The sequence below is a fragment of the Lactuca sativa genome, chromosome 3, assembly GCF_002870075.4.
Source record: "Lactuca sativa cultivar Salinas chromosome 3, Lsat_Salinas_v11, whole genome shotgun sequence".
Taxonomy (NCBI): Eukaryota; Viridiplantae; Streptophyta; class Magnoliopsida; order Asterales; family Asteraceae; genus Lactuca; species Lactuca sativa.
This window is the reverse complement of record NC_056625.2, coordinates 104,552,481-104,570,622: the sequence shown is the minus strand read 5'-3', so window position 1 is coordinate 104,570,622 and position 18,142 is coordinate 104,552,481.

The window sequence follows — 18,142 nt, the reverse complement described above, 5'->3', positions numbered from 1 at the left end:
TGATGATTTAGAATTTTTTTAACCACAAATATTTCTAGTTTTGGCCTTTTCATTTACCAAATGTGTCCCCTTGACTTTTTGGCAAATTAGTTTGTGGAGTTAGTATTTTTGATCCTCTTCTTTTCTTAAAATATTACACACTAACTTCATGATGATTTAGAATTTAACCTCAAGATTTCAAGAGTTTGTCACTTTTGGTTATTGGCATTTACCAAATTTGACCTTTTTGTCACATTAGTTTGTGAAGTCGATATTTTTGGTCCCCAATTTTCCTCAAAACCAAAGAAACGCCGAAATATATAAACATAAAAGAAAGTTATTTGAACCGTCGCAAAACACAAATCATTTTCAGGTTCTAATGATAATATACTAATCGACCCATGTGGGCGGGTTCACAGAGTTGTCAGAAGCCTTTTTCGGGCAGTTTCGGGCCAAAATTGGTTATGTGGTTTCTTTGTATTGGTCTACTCATAATCATCATTATTTTATTGATGACCAATAAGCAAATAAATATTCTAATTATGAACTTTAATAGAAAAGCTTTGCAACAAGACGTGAGAAGTAGGTATTATGGATTTTGTGAATCAAATTCCCATCAAGTGGTGTTATTATGTTGAAAGTTACTTTTGACTTCTTATTCCAAATCAAAATTATACAAATAAATGGATTTTAAAAATGTAACAATAATATAAGATCCATATTTGAATGCATATTTTCATCGCCGTTACTGTAACAAGAATTATAATCGGAAATCACATTGTAAGTTGTAGCAAAGTAACTGAATTTTCTGAACGGTACAAAGTTTTTGAGAATGTTTAGTTTCTGTGCAAAAAAAAATAACTAAAAATTTTTTTCTTGCTTTTAGCTTTATTTTACACAAAAAATTGGGAATCCATAAACTACTTCAACTAGTTTTTGGAAACTTTTAACTTTTGATTTTTATCTAATTTTATACTTTTAAAAGCCAACAATTACTTTTGTCGAACATTTTTATATAAATAAAAACTATAGTTTCCAGGTACCGATTATCAATTTCCAACTACCGACTAAATTTATCAAACACGCCGAAAAACAGTTAATGATTTTTATAATTACCTTAAAAATCGATCTCCCAACCTTTCAAAATTCATGGTTTGTCTTGAGATTTTCAAACTCGAATATACATAAATGCTAGTTATTGAAAAATAACTTTTTATGGTAATTATTTATCACTTTGTAAATATCCGCGTCATTATATATAGAGAATCATAGTTAACAAAGAACTAATAAACCAATCGTGAGCGTCGTAAATCATCGAAAATCATAATGATCAACGGCCAAGGAAATAGATGTACACTTATACATTAGACACACCTACACATCAGATTATACCAAAAAATCAACCTCTTTTTTCGTTTAAATTTGTTTTAGACCACATTTTTTATCGAAAAAAAACCGAATATAACGTTGTTCACGATTTTGCGTCCTCATTCCATAAAGATCCATATTTATATATAAAAAAATGATTTTTTTTTTTCGAAAAAGCTTACTTCATTTTGAAAAAAAAATTAAGTTTATTTTTATCCAAAAAAATTAATTATACCAAAAATATTGATTTTTTGTACTCTATTAATAAACATCAACACCGATTTAAAAAAATATCTCGATCAGTTCAGATTCAGAATGTGAATCTAAACTATAAATATTTCAATTTATAACATTCACAATGTGAAAAAACTCGATCTGATCAGATCCACACTGTGAATCTAAAGTATAAATACTTCAATTTGTAACATTCACAATGTTAATTTGACTTACTATTTCAACTCTTTGATCATTCGTAAATTAACATAGGGCCATGCATGCACGTAAAGTTTGCAAATTTACGTGATAAGCATACCCCAAGAGCTTAGATCTATGGTTTGGAACCGTTGCATGTCTCAGATTTGGTCTGTATAGGAGGAGGGTTGAAGGGACTCGACGAGTTCTAAAGTGGACTCGGCGAGTTCTATGAAGATGGTCTTAGACTCGGCGAGTTGGATGAACAACACAGCGAGTCCTTTATAGATTGCCTGAAACTCGGCGAGTTGTTCTCGGACTCGACGAGTCGGATCGCGAGTCGGTCTGATCGTCCCAAGTAGTGAGTTAAGGGTGACTCAGTGAGTGGGAAGAGGGACGTGATGAGTTAATGCTGGGATAGTAGGAGAGGGACTCGGCGAGTCCGTGCCATGACTCGGCGAGTCTAGTTAACTGGAAGTTGACCTTGACCAAGGAGTTGACCTTGGACCAGGGGTAGGTCAGTCTTTTGACCTAAGGGTATTTAGGAGTGACTAATTTGTGTTTATGGATTTATAGCCGGAGGATTTCCGGTGCAGCAGTCAGTCGTCTAGCAAGCAGACTTTCAACAGCTACTTTTCGAGGTGAGTTACCTTCCAGTAGCCGTGGGTCTAAGGCCACAATGCCGGCCCACCAGTAGGAGTTGTATGTTAGATGATTGTCTTTGTGATATTCATCTAGGTTTGCTACTACTTGATATGTTTATGTGTTAGCATATTATGATGTTATGTGATAGTGGTAGTAGGGGTGAAATAGTCCTTGGTTACCGGTCGATAGGACCGAAGGGGTAGTTTAGTACTCAGCCATGCTAGCCAGATTATGATATGTGTGATATGATATTATGTGGTAGTATCCGGTCGAAAGGACCGAAGGGGAGGCCAGCACCCAGATATGCTAGGCAGTATCCGGTCGAAAGGACCGAAGGGGAGGCTATTACCAAGATATGCTATGTAGTATTCGGTCGAAAGGACCGAAGGGGAGGCCAACACCCAGATATGCTAGGCAGTATCCGGTCGAAAGGACTGAAGGGGAGACCAGCACCCAGATATGCTAGGCAGTATCTGGTCGAAAGGACCGAAGGGGTAGGTCGGGCACCCAGATATACCTGACAGTATTTGTATGTTATGTGATTGTACGGTATGTGGTACGATGGGGGAACTCACTAAGCTTCGTGCTTACATTTTACAATTTTGTTTTCAGGTACCACTTCTTAGAAGGGGAAGGAGCTGGCGCAGTAGAGGCACATCATACTCGCACATTGTTTTCCGCACCATGAGTTATTCTGGGATTTTGTACTCTGACATTATGGTTGTTTTTATGTTTTGGTTTTCAGACTCGAAATATGTTTATGAAATGATAGAATCAAAAGATGTTTATTCACAAATGTTTTCCAAAGTATTAATTTAAAAATGAAATTTTTGGAGATGAAAATTGGGTCGTTACAAGTTGGTATCAGATCCCTGGTTTGAGTGATTCGGACACACCTTCGGGGGTGTCTGAACTCAAACCAAGGGATTAAAGGAGTTAATAGCAATGGTTCAGAAATGCAAGATTGATGAATCCGGGAGGCTGTTGAAGATATACTTCAGTGTCAAGTTCACCATTTAGAAAAAGCACTTTTAACGTCCATTTGGTGAACTTTGAAGCCTTTATGAGCAACATAAGTAAGGAAGATTATGATAGCTTCAAGTCGTGCAACAGGAGCAAAGGTCTCATCTTGTACTGACAATAGGATGATTCTGAGGAGGAGGGACGAGAGGCCAAACTTCATTTCTATCAAATTCTGCCAGTTCTTCTTGCATGGTTGTGATCCAATCAGCATGTTCAAGTGCTTCTTTAATGGATTTGGGTTTAACCATAGAGATAAATGGCGAAAAGTGACATTCATGTTGAAGACTTGCAGCACATCTAGTTTGTACACTGGCGTTTAAGTTTCCGATCACTTGGTTCGGAGGATGATCCTTGGTAAAGACATGTAACCTTGGAAGTTCTTGAGCAGCAGATGAGCCAATATAAATGATGGGATTGAGTTGCTCCCCCTGAATGGTTTGAACTTGAGGATGATGCTTCCCCTGAACTTCTTAACCGGAGAGATTGACATCATCATCAGAAGGGAACTCAAAGAAGTTTTCATTTTCATCATTGTTGATCGGATTTGAATCATCGAAGTCAGCAGGTGCATCTTGAAATATGTAACACCGAAATTTTCAAAACAAAATTTTCAATTAAAATAGTTTATCTCTTTAACACTTTTCATAAAAATCTCCTTTTTATTTTAATTACAATACATAACTCTTTTGTTCAATCAATTAATAAACCAGGATCCTCAAAACAAACGCTTCAACTGGTGTGTACAATCGAGCCGGTGTCGTCCCATGATCCTGAGAAAACCTGAAACATATAAAACAAAACACTGTAAGCACGAAGCTTAGTGAGTTCCCCAAAATACCACTCTAACACATATTAGCCACTCAAGGCTATAACTCTGTTGACCCTCTGGTCAGTGTGTCTCAGTAGGACCCTCCAGTCCCAATTCTCTGTGGACCTTCCGGTCCTAACTCTATGGACCCAAAGGTCCTAACTCTAACAACTCTGAATCATGCATATCACATATCACAATAAATCTCATAAAATAAATAGCATACAAATACACTGGCACATAACTCTAAACCTAACTCTATGGACCCTCTGGTCCTAGCTCTATGGACCTTCCGGTCCTAACTTTGATATACACACAGCATAAATCATATAGAAATAATACAGTGCCACACATCGCATAGATAGCATACGATAAGTCTGTCACATAACTCTATTACCACTCTAGGTAAAGTATAGTGAGAAGACTCACCTCGGGTATCTCGGATGATCTCGCACACGAATCTACTGATCTAGCCCCCGCCTAATCACATACAAAATATCCTCAATAAGTAATGGCTCCTAAAGGCTAGATTAAACCCCCTTCTATGATCCCTTAGAAGGGTAAAAGACCATTTTACCCCTCCTTGACTTAAAAGTCCAATTGTTGACCGAAACCCTAAAAGTCACGAAATTCAATGGTCACAGTTGACCCTACTCGCCGAGTGCACTAAGGTGACTCGGCGAGTACACGCCTGCCCTCTTCGCCCCTGGTCCCCTCTTGACTCACTGAGTCAACCCTATACTCCACGGGTCGTCACAGATCGCGAGTCGCGGGGCAACCTGACTCAACTCGTCGAGTCCTCTCATGGACTCGGCGAGTACATGCCATGCTCACACTCAAACGACCTTCTGAGGTCAGATCTACTCCTCTAATCCATAGATATGGTGGAAAATTCATCATCAATGACCACCCGTAGGGTTTACTCCTAAACCCAAAACCAAAATCTCACACCTCTCCTATTTCCCATAGGAAACATAAATAGCACCCAACAAGTCACAGAAGGTGACATCTCCTCCATCGGCTGATTGGTCACTCAAACCGCAATCCCCCATAAATGCCTTCTCTACTAATCCCTGAGTCTTGCGACTACATATGACATCTTACCAAGGTACTCTGAAATGCTCTCGACCTCCCTCTCAAGGGATACCTTTTCAAACTCAATCATGGCCCTCAGGCCTAAAACCCCATCGCGTCCAAACTCCACCAATCAATCCTGATCGGACAACCGGTGAATCACAAGCATCAATTGCTAAGAACCATGGTACTCAACCCCTGGCATCTCTTCTCAATCTGCTACAATGTGTGGCACTCGAACTCTAACATCACCCCTTAGTCCGCTAAGATGCATGGTACTCAAACCATGGCATCACTTCCCAATATGCTTTGATATATGGTACTCGAACCATAACATCATTTCCCAATCTGCTCCGATGTATGGTACTCAAACCATAACATAACTCCTCAATCTGCTCCGATGTATGTCACTCAAACCGTGACATCACTTCTCAATCTGCTACGATGTATGGTACTCGAACCATGACATCACTTCTCAATCTGTTACGATGTATGGTACTCGAACCATGACATCACTTCTCAAATTGCTATGATGTATGGTACTCGAACCATGACATTACTCCTCAATCTGCTACGATGTATGGTACTCGAACCATGATATCACTTCTCAATCTGCTACTTAGAACCTTCAGAATACTCCTTGTATCGAGTATGGGTCCTCTGCCTTCGGTAGTAAGGGCCCATACTACCTGCCACATCTACCCATACTTTCCACACGGACCATTCCAGAGCTCCTAAATAGCTGCTCAACCTTCTCGTTCACTAATTCCGCCACGCGTGCTCGCTCCTCAGCGAAATGCTCTACTCCGCCAGCGTACTCATCTGGCTAAGGTCACTCCCACTTCTTCGCCATCAGCTGCTGAAGAGCTCCTAATGATGCCAGTCATCTACCTCCTGAATATCATCATATTCACTTGGTAGCTGACTCCCATCATCGAGAGTTCCACAAAGCAAGAAGCAAGCAGCATTCGGGCATCGAAGAATACACACAGCTCACTCTGGATGATAACTCCGCTTGCTTTTCTCATTCTCAAGGTACCACCAAACTCTGCAACTCTGCCCCTCGCGGGTTCTAACTATTCTTCGATAAACACCACAATACTCATCTAGGCGTCTCTCCTAGATTACTCCTCTACTCAAATCCCATAAAAGGATTCCAACTGAATACTCTCACTCATACTCAAAAGCACATCACATATACCAGCAACTCCTAGGCTAAGGCATCACAAATCAGGGCACTCTAGTCCTAAGATATGAAATACCTAGCCTGTCTCTAGCATGCATAATATCTCATAAAATGTATCATAAATATCTCATAACACAAAAGTAAGGGTATTTTGGGAAATCGCCGTTCGGGCTCTGGCTGATTGTACACACTGCTCTTTCTCGCTTTCTCTTTGAACTCTTATTCACTTTTAGAAAATCATTTCTTTTGAAGACTTTTCTTTCTTCCTCAGTTTGAGTCTAGATTTACCCGAAGGTGCATCCGAATCCCTCAAACCAAGGCTCTGATACCAACTTGTAACAACGAAATTTTCAAAACGAAATTTTCAATTAAAATAGTTTATCTCTTTAACACTTTTCATAAAAATCTCCTTTTTATTTTAATTACAATACACAACTCTTTTGTTCAATCAATTAATAAACCAGGATCCTCAAAACAAACGCTTCCACTGGTGTGTACAATCGAGCCGGTGCCGTCCCGTGATCCTGAGAAAACCTGAAATATATAACACAAAACACTGTCAGCATGAAGCTTAGTGAGTTCCCTAAAATACCACTCTAACACATATTAGCCACTCAAGGCTATAACTATGTTGACCCTCTGGTCAGTGTGTCTCAGTGGGACCCTCCAGTCCCAATTCTCTGTGGACCTTCCGGTCCTAACTCTATGGACCCAAAGGTCCTAACTCTAACAACTCTGAATCATGCATATCACATATCACAATAAATCTCATAAAATAAATAGCATACAAATACACTGGCACATAACTCTAAACCTAACTCTGTGGACCCTCTGGTCCTAGCTCTATGGACCTTTCGGTCCTAACTCTGATATACACACAACATAAATCACATAGAAATAATGCAATGCCACACATCACATAGATAGCATACGATAACTCTGTCACATAACTCTGTTACCACTCTAGGTAAAGTATAGTGAGAAGACTCACCTTGGGTATCTCGGATGATCTCGCACACGAATCTACAGATCTAGCCCCCGCCTAATCACATACAAAATATCCTCAATAAGTAATGGCTCCCAAAGGCTAGATTAAACCCCCTTCTATGATCCCTCAGAAGGGTAAAAGACCATTTTACCCCTCCTTGACTCAAAATTCCAACTGTTGACCGAAACCCTAAAAGTCAACGAAATCCAATGGTCACAGTAGACCCTACTCGCCGAGTGCACTAAGGTGACTCGGCGAGTACATGCCTGCCCTCTTCGCCCCTGGTCCTCTCTTGACTCACTGAGTCAACCTTATACTCCACGGGTCGTCACAGATCGCGAGTCGCGGGGCAACCCGACTCAACTTGTCGAGTCCTCTCATGGACTCGGCGAGTACATGCCATGCTCACACTCAAACGACCTTCTAAGGTCAGATATGCTCCTCTAATCCATAGATTTGGCCTTTCCAACCAGTATAATCACGTAAAGTCTCAATCTTGATGCACATGCAACATCCATATGACCATATATGATGATTTAGCCCCAAATACCTTAACCCAAGGTCATGACCTCCATTGTTCTTCATAAAGCTTGATGAGTAAGGCTCTCTGGAGCTCTATGGATCCAGATCCAAAGCCTCATCACCAGAAGGGACTAATTGGACATTAAATCAACTTAGACAAGGGCACAAGAAACCCTAAATCCATATATTCTTCATAAAACAGAAGGAGAACCGAAGTAATACCTCAAATGCAATGATCTTAGCTTCAAATCCTCATAATAGCAACCTCCTTTGCTTTCCCTTGGCTAGGACCTCCTTCTTCTTGCTAAACAACACCACAAAGGTCAAGAATGGCTTCCTTTCTCTCTCAAAACGCTCCAGCACTCTAGGGTTTCTCTCTATGGACTGGTAGCCTCAAATGACGGTCATAAGGGTCTTTAAATAGGGCGCAAACCCGAGAAGTTAAGGTTTAATTAAACAGCATGGACTCGCCGAGTCCTTCATTAATCGGCCACTCACATCACGATCCAACTCGGCGAGTCGGGGCTCCTACTCGCCGAGTCTCTCACTAAATTTCAATATAAATGAAATATATAATATACCTGGGAATCCGGATGTTACAAAATCCATCCACATTTGATTTTAGGGAAGGTTAACCATTCTCCTCCTCAACCTGTGAAGGTTGAAACTGTTCAGAATCAAATGGAGGAAGACTTGGAATCGGACCGGAGACATTTTGAGAAACAGGAACATCCGGAGTTGCATGATGCCTTATACGAGATTCTGAATCAAGAGTTGTTTTGGAGGTTCCAAAGAGAGTTTAAAAATATACTTCATGGATTACTTGAATGTTCGGACATCCGGAGGAGGAGCATCGGACTCCATAATGTGAGTGGTGACATAAGCAGGGCCAAAATTCCGAATGAAATTGTCATCAAAGGTAACATCAAAACTTTCTTCAATAACTCAAGTACGCCGATTGAGGCCTCGGTAAGCCTTTGATGTTGAGGAATATCCAAGGAAAATAGCTTCGGCAGCCTTGGGTTGGAACTTGCTAAGCTGATCACAGTTATTCTTGATGAAGCATCTACATCCAAAAACATGAAGAAACGAGATTGTTGGCTTCCGTCCATTCATGGCTTCGTACGGTGTTTTGTTGAGGCGCCGATTGATGATACATCTATTCTGATTGAAGCATGCAGTGGAAACGGCTTCAGCCCAAAGATAGAGAGGAAGATTTGCAAAATTTAGCATTGATCGAGCAACTTCAACTAGAGTTTTATCTCTTCGTTCAACTACACCATTTTGTTGAGGAGTGTATGGAGCAGAAATTTTTTGGTCTATGCCCTTTTCAACAAGGAAATTTTCAATGTTGGAGTTTGTGAATTCTGAACCATTGTCACTTCGGATTCGCCTTACCGGGAGTTTGATAAGAACTTTTATTCCTTTGATGAAATTTTTGAGCTCGGAGGTTGTGTCTGACTTCAGCCTGAGGAAGAAAACCCAAGTGAACCTAGTGAAATAATCCACAATCACAAGAATGTATTTGTTGTGATGTAAACTTTCAACTGTTGATGGTCCACATAGATCAATGTGTAGAAGTTATAAGGGCTCGGAGATTGGTTTTTCAATGATGATTGGATGACCTTTCTTTGACTGATTACCACACTCACATGCAGAACATAAGTGATCTTTTTTGAATTTGAGGAGTGGTAGACCTCTAACCATTTCGCCTGAAACAAGATCATTCATGTATCTGAAGTTCAAATGAGCAAGCCTTCGGTGCCATAACCAACTAACATCAGGAATAGCTTTGGAGATTAAGCATAGCTGGGGCTTACCAATGATCATGTTGATATCAAGAGGGTACATGTTTTTGCTGTGGTTGGACTTGATCAAGCATTCTTTTCTATCTCCGATCATGATGTAGCTATGTTTTTTTTTTTGCAGAATTCAACTCAATGATTTGCATCAGTGAGTTGAGCCACACTTATCAAGTTGTGCTTTAGATCAGCTACATATGCCATGTTTGAAATTGAAAAGTTTCCATTGGTAAGGATGACATAACCTCGGATTAATGAGTTGGAATTGTTTCCATATGTTACATATCCAACATTTGGTGCAAGCTTCAGATCTCGTAGAAAGTCCTTCTGCCTCGTCATATGCATATAGCAAGCACTATCAATATACCATATTGTCTCTTGCTCCGAAGCATAGAGTGCCTGCAAAATTAGTGAATAGTGGAGTTTTTAGGCTCCGAGTTAGATTTTGGGACAAGGGCACAAGTCTTGGGCTTTGGAGTGACTTATGAGCAAGTGAGGGTTTCGAAGGCTGATTTCGAGATGCCTTGGGAAATAAACAGAATGACATTGTTCTTTCATCTATCCAATAGTAATATTCAATGACAGAGATTTCAGGAGTAGTTTGCTTCAAAACATGACTACTTGACCCTTTCGGAACTTTGGTTTCATTAATGCGAGATTTGATTTTCCACACAAAATTTTGCTTTGAAGATTTTGAAGAGACTGTTTTCTTTAAACTTTTTGGTTTGCTTGATGGCACATTGGTTTTTGAATATTTTGGTTTAAAAATTGTTCCATCAGATTTAGCAATGAAAACAGATGAAACAGTCAGAGGAGAGGTCTTTTGGACAGAAGTGGTATCCACATGAGTTTTAGGCCTGGTGGAGCTGACTACATTCTTTGGTTCTACAGGACTGGTAGAATTTAAAGGTCTCTTGAGGATCTTAGTAGGAGTGAAGGAGTTTTGACTAGGGGTTGAGGATCGAGAATTCCGAGATACACTCTTTTTGGAGTTCTCAAGGAACCTGGTATTTTGTCTAGACTTAACCTCCTTTTTGTGAGCATTTCGAGCTTCCTCTTTCGGATCTATAATATCCTTCCTATTGAGCATTGATTTTTTCTTGGATTGAAACAAAGGTTTGTCCTGCAGAAGGATTACTAAATTCGGGATTAATGAGAACTAACTTGGTTTTTAAGGTAACTAAGGATTCTGATTCACAAGAATCAGAGGAGACACAACTTGAGGTTTCAATTTTATCATCTAAGGATGCCCATACATACTTATAGGTAGTAGTTTCAGTTGTCCACCGGAATGATTTCCTCAATAACACAGTTGTTAGGAGGATTATGTCTTGGAACATAATCTACACAATTTGAAACACTATGATGAAATTCTGTGGTCCGATTCAGGTCCAGGTTTGTCATAGGCGGAAGGGGCGTGGAATTAGGACACTTGACAACAATTGGTTGAAACTCGGGAATTAAGGAAGCAAAATGATCTTCGTTTTCATGAAGAGATAACAACGGAGAAACTGGGGTTTCCGAATGTTTGATGTTCGGAATCTCTCTCATAAATGTCAAATTTTGCAATTCCTCCAAAGGACGAGCAATTGGCTTCGGAAACTCGCTTCCGAGGCCAGGTGCTTTGGACCATGGATGACGAAAGTTATGATTCATCCGTATATCTGCTTCAAGCATGTCAATGAAATTGCACAAAGCATCTATCTTAGCATTGAGACGTTTGCTATCACAAATCAAAACATTTCTTTCAGAATAAGTGATTTCACATTTGTCTTTTAGAATGATACATTCATCTTTTGACATTAGAAGCTCATCTTCTAAAGACTCTATTTTTAAATTCTTATCCTCGAAACATAACCTAAGACGATTTAACTCGATTTACTTCTTCTCACTGGATTCTATGGCTGACTCATAGGCTTTGTAAATGATGTTCATGTCTAATTGAATCTGAGTTAGATATGGTTCACAAACAGATAAATCAAAATTGTTTTCAGTAATCATAAATTTTACCTGTTGAATGATGCTTTTCCCTGGAGGATCGTTTGTCGCCACGTAGCAGTAATTGGGCTCAACATCTTCATCATCTCTTTCAGATCCAGATGACTAGTATCCTTCATCACACTCAATTTCTTGTCGAGCCATGAGGCACATGTTTCTGCCAGTAGTTATATCATCATCATCATCTCCAAATGACCAGTATCCTTCCACATCCCTTGACACAGTGGTGACAAATGCCTTTTCACTTTCATCCAATTCTTGAGCACGTCGAGCATATTAAGCAGAGTCCTTAACCTTTTGTTTTTGTGGGACTTCAGCTATGAAGTCTTTGGCAAAGTGATTTGCATATCCGCACTTGTGACACACAATTTTTAGTTTTTCTGATTTCGGAATCTATGAGTGTTCCAAAGTGTGATCCTTATTTGGAAGATTTGGCTTTGAGTAGGAGGATTTTCAGAAGGTTTGTTGAAGGGTTGAGGATTGTCTTGGTGAGGAGTTTGAAAGTTATTTTGTTGAGAATTTTGAAAGTGATTGTTGAAGGGTTTGTTGTAGATTTTGTGGGATGGACGATTGTACTTCATTGAGAGTAAAGCAAATTCTTGTTGGAATCGAAGTTCTGAGTCTGCTTCATCAAGATTCAAAATATCCACAGGAGGATAATTTGAGTTGGCATAAACTGGAGCAGCAGGAAGTACGGAAGACGTAATTGGAAAAGCAGTAGAGAGAGGGTCTGAAGAGCCTGGGTTGGAGGTCTGAGGATGGTCATAGGAGCTGACTAAGGCAAGGGGATCTCCGGAGAGTTCTCATAGAGTTTGAGCAACATTTGATTCATGACCCTGAAGCTCATCAAAAAGTTGATAGAGCTTAAGCTTTTCTGAAGACAAGACTTCACATTACCAAATCCCTTTTCGAGGTTGTTGCTGAACTTGAGGTTGTACTCAAGAGGAGTTCGGACTATTCCATGAGCTGTCATGTTGTTGACAACGATTCGGTATCTGTTTGAAGCTGAGGCAACAGATTCAATGGGAATGGTAGTGAATGTGTCGAACTCATTAACAACCGAAGTCAACCATTTGTCCTTCATATTCTTTGACCCTTCAAATAGATCTTGGAGTGTGTCCTAGATCTCTTTAGCAGACTTGCATAGTTTGATCAGCATGGAACTTCTCAAGATCATCAGCTGTTAGAGGAGCTGGACGAATTTCATCTTAAGCCATAAGCTGAGCAATGGCATCTCTTATATTTGTTCGAACTGGAACATGAGGACCCTCTTTGACGGATCTCCAGATAGATTCACCTTTTTACTTTCCATGTAAAAATCTCTCCATTCTTACTTTCCAGTGATCATATTCTTCAACAACTAGCAATGGAGCACGAGTAGGGCAACCCATGCTCTTTGCTATTTGCATTGAATACATTTGTTGAGGATTAGAAGCAACCATTAAAGTTAAGATATCTTGAGCAAAAGTGGTATATAGAAGAATTTTTATACTGAACACATAAATGATTGAAATACCAAGGTAATTTCAAATCAATGATAATCTGATCTTGTGGATTCAAAGGACAACCACTCAAGCTCTGATACCAATTGTGAGAACAAGGATGATCTGATGCGCAGGGACAAGGTTTGAAAACTCAAACCTTGAATGAATGCTTAAGATCAAGGTGTGCTTACTAATAAGTGTTCCAGTCAAGTCTAGCAAGACCAGTCAAGTCTTAATAAGTACTTCAAACAAAGTATTCAAGATATAAATGAATAGAGAATATAATGATCAATGTAAATATATTAAATGAAGAACAATAAGAATGTTTTTGAGAGAGATAAAGAAACTTAGTAAAAACACTAAAATTGAATGAAAGATTCGTCTTTGACTTTGCATTGAAAGCTCTTATAAATAGGAGTGAAAGTTACATTGAATAAACTAGGATACTTACATAGGACCGGACAATAGAAATGTTTCTGACATTCTGATTGTCTAATAATACAAATGTAGCACCTGGTTTCTGTTTTTGAGGAGGAAGAAGTGTAGATCAAGAAGAGGAGAAGGAGGCCAAGCATCTTTGTGACATCTCAACGTTTTCCCTTGAGGTATAGCTCGTTTCCCCTCTGTTTTCAAGCTTGTAGTCTCTATTAGCTTCATGAAAGTCCCTCTTGAGCCATTCCCCAAGCTTGTTTGTGCATTGTGGGTTGTATTAAGTTGTTAGCCTTTAGATCTAGGCACTATTTAGTCCTTGGAGCTTGGATCTACTGCCTTTATGGAGTCATATTGCATGAAAGTCCTAGATCTACCCCTTTCGGTGCACTTTGAGCCTTAAAACCTTCATTGGTGATGATCTACATGTAACGTTTGAAACTTTACATGTAAACCAGGCCCTAGGAGCCTAGATCTATGAATGGCATGGACTGGATTCAAGCAAAATCGCGTATATGGCTTTTGCATGAAGCAGAATCGACGAGTCGCTCATCTGACTCGGCGAGTCGAGTCACGAGTCTCCGAGTTTGTCCCCTTTTCGTTGTGTCGAGTAGAGTAGTGAGTCCTGGGTGGACTCGGTGAGTTGGAAGCCGAACTCACCCATGAAGGAACTCGGCGAGTCAATGCCCTGACTCGGCGAGTTCAAGGCAATCTTCTTAGATCAAGAACAGACTCGGCGAGTTGTTCATACAACTCGGCGAGTCACATCATAAAGTGTTCATCGGATGAAGATGAACTTGACGAGTTGTTCATACAACTCGGCGAGTAGGATGAAGGACTTGGACATCATTTTAGAAGGAGAACTCGTCGAGTCAACGCCCAACTCGACGAGTAGAGACGGGTTGCAGGGCAATCGATTGGATAGGGACTCGGCGAGTTGGAGAGCCAACTCGGCAAGTCGGGTCAACTGAAAGTTGACTCTGGCTTTGACTTTTGACTTCATCAAGAATAAAATGGTCAATTTACCCAAGGGTCAGTTAGCAGTGTTTGATTGAGTGTTCTGCAGGAATTATAGCCGGAGGATTTCCGGAGCAGCAGCAGCAGACAGTCAATTCCCACACAGGCCAGCAGCTGTTTCGAGGTGAGTTTCCTTCTAGTAGGAACGGGTCTAAGGCACCAAGGCCGGCCTGTATAGACGAAACGTTAGTATTAGAGTGTGGGTCGAGCCCGTATCTCTTGGTTGAGCTGATTATGATATGTGCCAGTCTGATAGAGTTGTCTATACTTGTTGTCAGTGTGATACTTGTATATTGTGGGTTAGCGGATGAGTGTGGGCAAGGCCCGTATCTCTCTGAGAGTGGAGTGTGGGCTAGGCCCGTATCTCCCAGATAGTAGAGTGTGGGCGAGGCCTGTATTTTCCGGCTAGTGAAGTGTGGGCAAGGCCCGTATCTTCGTGAGTGTGGGCGAGGCTCGTAACTCCTAGCTTCATGTTGTATGTTGTATGCTTGTATGGTATGAGGTATTATGGGGGAGCTCACTAAGCTTCGTGCTTACAGTTTTCAGTTTTGATTTCAGGTACCTTTTCAGCTAAGGGAAAGGAGTCGGCGCGGTAGCGACATATCACACACACTCTTGTTTTCCGCACTATGGATCTCTAGGATGTACTCTGAATTATTACTATGGCATTGCCGGTTTTCAGACATGAATTATTATTATGAATGTTTTGTAATGATGTTTTTATGTTTTGACCTAAATTAAAAATGAAATTTTTAACCGGTATTTTTGGGGTGTTACAAGTTGGTATCAGAGCCCTGGTTTGAGGGATTCGGACACATCTTCGGGGGTGTCTGAACTCAAATCGAGTGGTCAAAAGATTTTGAAAAAAGAAAACGTTTTCTAAAAGGTTAAGTAAGGTACTTTAAGAAGGAACGAAGTGTGTGATGTGCGCAATCGGCCGAGCTCAAGTAAGTATTCCCCAAAGTACCCATACAAGTTTATGTTGTGTTTAATAGTTTCAGTAGAACAGCATGCTAGAATAGGACATGGATCTAGGAGTGATGCCTTATGTGCCTGCTTTATGTGCTTCAGTGTATGAAAATTGCATGTTAGATTTGAGTAGACAGAAGTAGGATAGCCTGTTAGGGGTAATGCCTGATGGAATGAGTGTAGCATTATATGCTAGTTCAGTTCTCTCTATAGAAGCAGAGTGGTTTGAGATTGTTCCCTTAGTTCGAATGTTGCTTGCTTTGTGCTTTGTGGGACTCTGAGTGAGGGGAGTTAGCCATTAGGTGAATACATCACGTCACATGTGATCAGGGTTGAATAATCTTAGAGTGTGGGATTTGACCCTATTGCGCAGCTCTCGTTTGAGTCTAACCGTTGTAGGGACGAGTCTGTTACTCAAAGGATTATTTGAGCCTCATCACATGTGATGGTATTTAGGTAATGGCTAATTGGCATCACAAGGAGGCCTTCAGTAGCTAAGGGCTGGGTAGGGTAGAGTCAGAGATTTCCCTAGGGCAAGCCTAGGATGAGTATATCAGTGATCAGTGGTAGTGAAAGGGATCAGGTGGAGTCGAGGCAGTCCTTGGAGAAGGTACGGATAGATGTGGAAGGTAGTATGGGCCCGTACTACTGAAAGCAGAGGATCCGTACCCGAACCAAGGAAGGCCAAGATAAGACCAGTGAACTTGTAGTAGATGCGACCCCTCAAGAAGTATTAGTATCACTAATGATTGATATTTATGTATTTCAGAATGGTGGTACTACGATCGAGGCCGATAGACGGCGGTTCAGGAGAGGGATCAGGCTCGGGATCAGGTTCCGAGCTAGTAGATGAGGGGCTACACGAGTTCATCGCGTCAGAGATCACCAGGGGTATCCTTGAGTCCACCCCCATTATCTTCGAGTCAATCAAGGAAGGGATAATCGAGCTGATGGAAGATCGCCTTCGGGCATTCAGGAGCGACATGGCATTTGGCCAGTCGGGATCTCGCACACTGTCCTTCAAGGACTTCAGGGGCAATGGTGCGTAGGATTTTCACGGGGCGAAAGACCCCATAGCTGCCAGACGATGGCTTGCTGACATTGAGTCTGCACAGATGATTACCTTCTGCCCTGAGGCATCGAAGGTGAGGTTCGCAGCAGGGTGTTTACGAGATCGAGCTAGGGATTGGTGGGAGTCCGTGGGGGACTCATTGGGAGCCTCGGCTGTTGAGGCTATGACTTGGTCGGACTTTGCGACCAGGTACAAGGCGGAGTTCGCATTGGTTGTCGAGCTTCAGCAGCTGTCCAGGGAATTCTTGGACATGAGGCAGACGACGGAGACTATGGTGGAGATTACCACCAAGTTCCGGGAGAGGGCACTGTTGGTGCCCCAGTATGCGGGTGATGAGGATATGAGGAGGACCCGTTATCATGACATGCTACGGGCTGACATCCGGGAGCATGTTAGTTTTTCAGCTTGCCCTACCCTGGATTCCATGATTGCCAGGGCGAGGGAAAGGGAGATTGATTTGGAGCACATTTGGAAGAGGAAAGCAGAGGCGGGGCAAGTGGTTGGGGCTTCGAAGAAGAAGCCCAGGGGAACAGATTGATGGGTTTTGGTCATAAGAACATCCTATGTGCTCATACAAACCCTAATACTTGGATCTAGGTTTCTCTATTATACATGCAAGTTATCCAAGACTATAAACCCTAGATCTAGAATATGATAATCAATATAACATATAATTAGGGTTTAGATCATACCTTGATTGTTATGTAGCAATAACAATCCCAATTCCTCCTTGTATTGACTTTAGAAAGCTTAGAGTCACAAATGTCACTCCTCTAATGGTTCACAAACACCAAGAGCAAGAGGATGAAGAGGAGAGAGGATGGAGGCTGCCCTAAAACGTGTGAAGCCCTAGAAGGATGCTTAGCCACGTTTTTGGGTCATAAGGGATGTATATATAGTTAGGCTATTAGGGTTATCTAACAAGGAAACCCTAATTTGGATGCTTAAGCCCTAAGCAACCCATGGATCCCTTTCCTTAAGGCCTTGGACGATTTCTTATGGGCTTCCCCATAGAATTCGTCCACTCCTTAATATAAGGCAATCCATGGCCCAAATTGCAATTATCTTATAATTATAATTCCAGTCCCTTAAGTTTAATTAATCTCTTTTAGTCACAAAACTAATTACCAATTAATTATTGACTACTATTAATTAAACAATATGATTTCTCCTTTAATATATTATTCCCATAATATATTAATAAATCATCTTTAATCCTTTCTCTCCATAATTCATCCTATCAAGTTGCTTTGGTGAAGGCAACCCAAAAGGACCATGCACCATCGGGTCAAGTACATACCAAAATAGTTATAGACTTAGACACTAATCCAACAGTCTCTCACTTGGATAAGTCTAATAACTATTAT